The sequence below is a fragment of the Coregonus lavaretus genome, assembly GCF_964263955.1.
Source record: "Coregonus lavaretus genome assembly, contig: HAP1_SCAFFOLD_156, whole genome shotgun sequence".
In the NCBI taxonomy this organism is placed as follows: Eukaryota; Metazoa; Chordata; class Actinopteri; order Salmoniformes; family Salmonidae; genus Coregonus; species Coregonus lavaretus.
The window spans coordinates 902,908-911,526 of record NW_028164304.1 but is presented as its reverse complement, the minus strand read 5'-3'; the positions used below and the strand labels follow the sequence as shown (position 1 = coordinate 911,526).

Sequence of the window (8,619 nt, the reverse complement as noted above, 5' to 3'; positions counted from 1 at the left end):
GCATCTTATGTGCTCTGTCTGAAGAGCTTGGTTGTTCAAACTGACCTTTGGACTCGACCAACGCTTGTGTCAACGGCAGTGCCTTGGCATACTTAGACTATTTTTAATAACGCAGAAACTATTATTAACATGTCGAAGTCAAGTCACAATTTCCTGCATTGGCCAGGGTCAGTAGATTACTCATTCCGCGTGCAAAGAGATCCTCATAAAGAGTTAGTTTGTTCCAGTGTAAGATCATGTGACACTTGTAACATTGGGTGGAGATGTTTAATTGCACCCGGAGGTTGCAGCATGACTTTCGGCGTTTCTCCTAAATTACTACAGTCCATGTTAGCATTAGTGTTGCTGCTAATTCCCTTAGGCCCACAACTTAAATTATTATCCTTTCCTCTTGCTGGGTTTGAACCGATTGTAAACATTGTGGGGAATTTCCGTTGGAGAGATTTCATCCATTATTTTCTAGATAAGGGGTCAATAGTATTTTGTTTCAAGGGGTTTTTGGGATTACATTGTGGCTTTTCAATTCTTATGTCTTTAGTATAATATCTTCTCCCTCACGCAATCACTCACTCACTCACTCACTCACTCACTCACTCACTCACTCACTCACTCACTCACTCACTCACTCACTCACTCACTCACTCACTCACTCACTCACAGGTTTATTTAGTGAACCAACTCAATCAAGATCACCTACTGCATCTTTGGCATGGCTAACATTCCCTATTTGAAGATCCAAATGTTTTAATTAAGTAACACCTGGTTAAATAATGCTCTAACTAGTCTTAACAACATTGTTTAAAATTATGTTATGTAAGTTAGTTGGCCTAATTGCTTTGTAATTGCATAATAATGGAGATTAGCATCTTTAGTTTGTCACAGAAGTTTGTTAACAACTTTGTCAATGTTCACTGTTTCTTTAGCAGGACCTGTAATCCCTCAGTCTGTCACCTTAGTAAAGATGCTATATGAAGGTATCACACTGGCAGCCTGGCATGGATCTCTAGGACCTTGTCTGTGAGCGACTGCTACCGTTAAAACCCATTGCCTTCTTGTCTCTCCCTTGAAACAGTCTGGGAAACATGACTCAAAATAACACTGACTAAATAAAGCACAGTTACCACAGCCACTTTAGCCAGAATGACCTAAGAAAGTGTGGGATTACAGGGGAAACTGTTAGCAATTAGCCTGGGTAAAACGCTATCTGGGAAGAAGGATTGGCGCGCTCACCTCAAAAGTTTGTAGTAGAAAATATCATTTGTGTGCCAGGTTCAAAAGCCATATGTTTGGAAAAAAGAAAAACCCGCACTCACTGGAATAATCTTTAAGTTTTTATGTCTTTTTTTAGCAGCAGAGGTCAGAACAAACCGACGCATTTCGGCAACAGCCTTTGTCAGCGTTTCTTTTTTAAACAGTATCTACCCCCCCCCCCCCCCCCCCCACACACACACACACTGTGGTATAAAACATTTATCTGCCCACACACACACACTGTGGCATAATTGTGACACAAGCTGAGTCTAGTCATTGGCTTTTTTATCTCATTGTGAAAGTTGTTGAACCCTCAGATTGCATTAGGTGAGTTGTAGACATACCATTGTGGATAATGGTAGGATGTATTCAGGGAAGCTGTATGAGTCAGTGAGCAGAAGTGTGACCTTGCATGTCTACAGACTCAATGGCTGCGTTTACACAGGCAGCCCAATTCTGAGATTTTCTTTCACTAATTGCTCTTTTGACCAATCAGATCAGCTATGAAAAGGATCTGATGTGAAAAGATCTGATGTGAGGGGTCAGAAGACCAATTATTGGCCAATAAAACGCAGCCAAAGACAAGAAATCGAGGAAATGGGCATGAGCAACACGTAGTGAAGTACAGGAAGTAGCCTTCATCATCAGACTGATTTTTACTGTAACACTTGGTGACCTGCCCTATACAAGACAGCCGTATGCTAGGCATGAGCCTACATGACTTGAAGCAGTATTGGGCCTGAAAATGCACATAAACTATGTATAGTCCATGTATTGGAAATGTTGTTGCTGTGTTGGCTTTTTAACACGCATCCACACAATGGCTCTGTTCTCCTCTCCTTCAGCAGGAGTCACTAATTAACTCCTCCTATATGATTAAGGTCTGTGTCTCCGCTCATCGATGCATGACCCAGTGCCCACTTCGTAGTGTCCCCGACATACAAAGCTCTAATTATCCACCACAGATGGGAGGCACTCATGGAATTCCTACAGAATGCGTAAGATCTGACTGGAACTATAATTTATTCACCCTGCTGTTGAAAAGGAAGAGGATCTATCATAAAGTCAATGTGACTCAATGTGGCTAATCTATCTATGTGCTCTTCTACTTTGTAGATAGAATTATATTTTTAATTAGGAGGACTTCTTTACTGTGACCTTGCACTTATCAGCATGTTGCCTCCGTAGTGTGTTGGTGCATGTCACGTTAGCTCTGTACTAGGTTACTCATAACCACAGCTTTTCTAACATATTCTATGGAAAGTAGAAGATCTGTGCATCTTGAGACTGATTACAACAAGAACAGTGCTATGACCGGTACCATGCCCAGTTGCAGTCCATGACATCACACAGCAGTTGCTGTAGTCGGGTCACATGTCCCTATCAGTGGCAGGACACTAGTCTTTATAACACAGCAGCACAAGACAAGGTCCCCTCGGGAGCTATCCCAGCCCACCCTTCCTGCACTCTCTCTACTCTGGCTCCACTCCTCTGAAGCCCTCCAGAAATGTCCGCTAAACAGTCCCTCCCTGCACTCTCTCTACTCTGGCTCCACTCCTCTGAAGCCCTCCAGAAATGTCAGCTAAACAGTCCCTCCCTGCACTCTCTCCTCTCTGGCTCCACTCCTCTGAAGCCCTCCAGAAATGTCCGCTAAACAGTCCCTCCCTGCACTCTCTCCACTCTCGCTCCACTCCTCTGAAGCCCTCCAGAAATGTCAGCTAAACAGTCCCTTCCTGCACTCTCTCCTCTCTGGCTCCACTCCTCTGAAGCCCTCCAGAAATGTCAGCTAAACAGTCCCTCCCTGCACTCTCTCCACTCTCGCTTAACTCCTCTGAAGCCCTCCAGAAATGTCCGCTAAACAGTCCCTCCCTGCACTCTCTCCACTCTCGCTTAACTCCTCTGAAGCCCTCCAGAAATGTCCGCTAAACAGTCCCTCCCTGCACTCTCTCCACACTGGCTCCACTCCTCTGAAGCCCTCCAGAAATGTCCGCTAAACAGTCCCTCCCTGCACTCTCTCCACTCTCGCTTAACTCCTCTGAAGCCCTCCAGAAATGTCCGCTAAACAGTCCCTCCCTGCACTCTCTCCACACTGGCTCCACTCCTCTGAAGCCCTCTAGAAATGTCCGCTAAACAGTCCCTCCCTGCACTCTCTCCACTCTCGCTTAACTCCTCTGAAGCCCTCCAGAAATGTCAGATAATCAGTTCCCCATGGTTCCTATCCCAAAAAAGCGCAAATTATGAAGCGCATATTTCTGCTCTGATATAATGCAGTTTGGCAGTGCTGTTTTTGTTTCTGACCACGCCCCTGTTGTAGTTGTCATAGACTTCTACCTGTGAACCAATGGCATTGTGAGTTCGCTCCTTTGATCACTTATCCACCTGCTTCTTAAAGGACCAGGACCAGGTCTCTCTTGTTGCATGCTGGATGCTAGACAAGGTCCTGCTCCTCCCAATATTATCTGAGGAAGATTTACTGTGGCAGATATATGTAGCTAGCCAAGCCTGGGGAACAATACATATGTTGTCGGCCGTAAATGTGTCCGCTCTAACTAGGGATGGTTTTACACAGACCGTGTGGATGTACACATGGTACACCCAAGTAAAACATTCAGTGTTTTTAATGGTTCCCACTCCTGTATAACGTGGGGTTTTGAGCGTCGAAGAATACCTGAAATGTTCCAGGGTCTGCTGTTTGTGTGACCCGAGTTTGTTTCCTTCACCTTGAATAATGTGTGTTAGATTTGTGCGTGGGCTCCGAGATGCACTTCTCCTTCCTCTAGAGAGCAGGAAGTGATGAAGGGATACTGGTTGCTGGTTGGCTGTCTCGTCTGACCTGTACTTTCTGGATGGTGCAGGTTAGCTACGTCATGGCTAGAAGGGGTACAGCTAACCCTAACCCTTTTCTTAACCTAATTCTCCTAACCTGCTACGTTCATTCTTTGATTGTCTTAAAGCTCCATGGAGCATATCTCATTCACAGCCTATCATCTAGCCTTTCAACATCTCACCCTTAATGGCTTCCACATCATCAACTCCTATCCAGTACTCCAATAGTATTGACTTGGCACTCTAATGCAGTTTCACCTCAATATGGGAACATGGTGTATTAACTTTTCCTCTGTCTGCCTGTGGACAATTTGTCTGGTGGGCGAGTCACAAATAGAGCTGTGAGGTCGCTGATACTGACTGCGACCCGGACGTGTTCGTCTGGCCCTGCCCTACCAGTAGCAAAGTGGCCAAGTGTCCTGGGTTCCCTCGGCCTGCCGCCAGTGTAGCGTCCTCCAGTGTAGCGTCCTCCAGTGTAGCGTCCTCCAGTGTAGCGTCCTCCAGTGTAGCGTCCTACCAGTGAAGTGTGAATACGAGCAGGGAGGTGTGCTCCCGCAGTCTCCGGCCTATTTACTCAACCCGTCCTGGGGCGCCTCCAGCTAGCCTAGCATTAGCACGCTAACCACCCTTTTAATAAGCGCGCGTGTTAGCAGACGCACAAGGTGCAGCTCAAAAAGGTGATTCACTGAGGAATTTGTTTACTTGCAGCTGAGGCTACAAATAACTGCAGGGTTTATATAGGGCGAATAAGGACTTCCCCTCCAGGCAGCCGTACAACACAAACCCAGCCAGAGGGGAATAACTGGACTCTTATTAAAGCACACCACTGCACATGTTCCAGCAGGTCCACATGGATTGCATTACCCGACGGAATATTTATTTTTTTCCATCAGGGCTTCTTGCTGCAGCTCCATCATTTTGGGGCAATTTGTCTGACTTTAAACTGAAGAACTTTGGAGCGTTCTGAAGACCTGTTGGTTTCTGTGCTGCTCCCAGCCTGTTGTGTGTATGTTGTGTGGCGAGGCTCCTGTGTCAGCAACATGATACATTTCCTGTATAATGCATAAATAAAGATCTATTCCATGTTATTAGACTGAATGAAATATGGCTCTGAGGTGTAGTTGATCAAAGAAATGTCTTGAGGTTGGCTCACAGTGGTTGTTATCCCAGATTGGTTGACCCACAAACATGCCCACGCCTATCAATATTTTGCAACATGGACATATAACCTACAATGAAAAATATATTTAAACGCAACATGTAAAGTGTTGGAGCCCATGTTTCATGAGCTGAATTTTTTTATTTAATCCCAGAAATGTTCCAAATGCAGAAAAAGCTTATTTCTCAAAAAAATTTGTGCACAGTTTTGTTTACATCCCTATGAGCATTTCTCCTTTGCCAAGATAATCCATCCACCTGACAGGTGTGACATTTCAAGAAGCTGATTAAACACCATGATCATTACACAGGTGGACCTTGTGCTAGGGACAATAAAAGGCAACTTTAAAATGCCACAGGTGTCTGGCATGCTGACTGCAGGAATGTCCACCAGAGCTGTTGCCAGATAATTTAATGTTAATTTCTCTACCATAAGCCGCCTCCAACGTTGTTTTAGAAAATTTGGCAGTACGTCCAACCGGCCTCACAACCTCAGACCACGTGTAACCATGCCAGCCCAGGACCTCACATCCGGCTTCTTCACCTGCGGGATCATCTGAGGGGGGTGGTGGGGTGCTGAGGAGTATTTATGTCTGTAATAAAGCCCTTTTGTGGGGAGAAACTCATTCTGATTGGCTGGCCCGGCTCCACCCATGGCTGCACCCCTGCCCAGTCATGTGATATCCATAGATTAGGGCATAATTGAATTTATTTCAATTAACTGATTTCCTTATATGAACTGTAACTCAGTAAAATCTTTGAAATTGTTGCATGTTTAGTTTATTTTAGTTCAGTATTGTTTCCTTGTCTAACGGTCTCCTGCTTGGATTTTCTCTCATCCCCTCTTCTCTCTCCTCTGCAGGCGTTTGGGAATGCAAAAACTGCCCACAACAACAACTCGAGTCGCTTCGGCAAGTTCATCCAAGTGAATTACCAGGAGAGTGGCACTGTCCGAGGGTGAGAAACATACCCGTTCAGATATTACATTTCAAGTCATTGTTCTAGTTGACTGGCTATGTCACCTGGCTATGTCCCCTGGGTCCTCATCTGTATTCGGGCACCGATGACGTGTACGTTGTTTAACGGCACCCCGCACCTCTCTGATTCAGAGGGGTTGGGTTAAATGCGGAAGACACATTTCGGTTGAATGCGTTCAGTTGCGCAACTGACTAGGTATCCCCGTCCCCTGTCCATCCTATGTCCCCTGTCCATCGTATGTCCCCTGCTAACACATCTATAGTCCTACCTGTCTATAGTCCTACCTGTCTATAGTCCTACCTGTCTATAGTCCTACCTGTGTATAGTCCTACCTGTGTATAGTCCTACCTGTCTATAGTCCTACCTGTCTATAGTCCTACCTGTCTATAGTCCTACCTGTCTATAGTCCTACCTGTGTATAGTCCTACCTGTGTATAGTCCTTCAATTCTATATCTATACTCATACTGTTTATAGTCCTACCCAACATCATAGTGAATTTGGTGGCAGCTTAGAGTGCATTGTCCAATGCCAATATCTGATCAAGTTGGTCCCGACTCCCTATCACCCCCATGTTGTGACTGACGCCGGGGTCTGTGCTGTTTGTTCCAGAGCCTATGTTGAGAAGTACCTTCTGGAGAAATCAAGACTGGTCTACCAGGAGCACAATGAACGGTAAGCCCTCACAGCATCTTAATCATTCTACTGCCACACACAGTCATCATTCTACAGTATTGTACTGTAGTATCATATTAGTGCAGAACAAGGACATGGTGTTGTATTCACATAGAATCAGACACTGATCACTTCCCAAATTGTTTTGTAGAATGAGTGGAACACTTACACAGCAAACCCCACTGGGCAAACAAATACACAATGAATGACTAGTTGGATCATTTATTTTCACCACAGTGTTCAAAAAGTGTCAATCTCTGACCTTGAAGTGTCTCTATAGAGACTGTTTGATAAGAATCCAGAATTGAGTAGCTCTCATAAACTAGGCCAGAAATCACATCTCCTTCCAATGAGGTTGTCTTTGCTGAGAGAACTTCAACTCGGTGTGAATAAGCACTCCATTCTATATAAAAGGGATCATGTGGGAATGATTGCGTCACATGATATAGAGTGTCTCTAGAGTCATGATTGGATCCCACTGCTGCCACCAACCACCAATGCGTTTAGACGTTGACACTTTTGGCGAGGAATGTAATAGTCCATTCGTGCTAGAAAGTCCTTTCCTACAGTAGGTGTGTGTTTCAGTTGGTTACAGCAGGGTCAGAGAGAGACATGTGGTGCCAAATGAATCCTGACACCAGTGTGGACCAGGACTGTAGCCTCCTGTACTTAATGTTCCAATACTGGAGTCGCTGTCTCACAATTCACCCTATCCTGAAAACTCTTAACAAATATGGACTTCTCTTTTCCACTGTAATTCTGTGGTCCTTCACGGTTCATGATTTTGTCCTAAAGAAAGTTAACGGCAAGTATCAAGTAGTTTGACATCAACAAGTGTTTAACAGAATCAGTTTAGATGATGGTGAATTACCCAGCCAAGCTCAGGCTGTGTGCAGTGTTTCTCAGTAGCCCTAAGTGGGGTTGACACTAATATGCTGTGCAGGCTGAATGGTGTTGCGAGGGTTAACCTCACTGTGGGTGGGGTGGGGGGGGGGGGGGGGGGGGGGGCTCAAAAGGGGGCCCCTTTAGGTCAGGGGGCTCTAGGGGCCCCTTTAGGTCAGGGGGCTCTTATTGAGATATATTTCTGACTCCAGGCTCCCACTACAGCTGCACAAAATGTGTGTGGGTGGGTGTGCCACGAGAGGACCAGCTGCAGCACAGTTTTGCCCTCTGACCTCTGACCTCTAGACTATACACATTCACACACACACACACACACACACACACACATACACACACACACACATACACACACACTCAATGAGTCAACTTTTCCCTGATGGACAATCCAGTGTTTGTTTGTCTTGTTTAGTAAAAACGAATGTTGTTAAGTGGTGTTAATGTCTTCTGACCTGCTTGCTTTTCAGGAACTACCACGTGTTTTACTACCTGCTGACAGGAGCAAGTGAGGAGGACAGGAGCACCTTTCACCTCAAAAAGCCTGAAGAGTATCATTACCTCAATCAGGTGAGAGATACAGTAGGACTTCAACACTGTAGCCAAGACGCATCTGTAGCCCCTCCTCACGGACTGGTGATTGGAAAGAGATGTCTGTCTGACTCTGTCTGTCTGACTCTGTCTGTCTGTCTGACTCTGTCTGTCTGACTTAATGTGCACGACACATGGTTGTCTCTGGGTTTTGTTTCTGTGTATATGGTCTGTCTGTCTGTCTTTCTGTCTGTGTGTGAGCATCACGCAGCTGCCTGCTCCCAGAGGTCCACGGTGGCCACACC

The 8,619-nt window shown here is 45.5% G+C and overlaps 1 protein-coding gene across 1 annotated transcript in view; it reads left to right on the top strand.

Moving 5' to 3' along the window:
• Positions 1 to 8,266: 8,266 nt before the first annotated feature.
• LOC311117221 (unconventional myosin-IXAa-like) overlaps positions 8,267 to 8,619 on the top strand; it is a 73,168-nt gene continuing 72,815 nt past the window's right edge. Inside the window, exon 1 of the mRNA XM_084192197.1 lies at positions 8,267 to 8,353. The gene's annotated coding sequence lies outside the window, so the exon portion shown is untranslated. The remainder of the gene's footprint in view (positions 8,354 to 8,619) is intronic.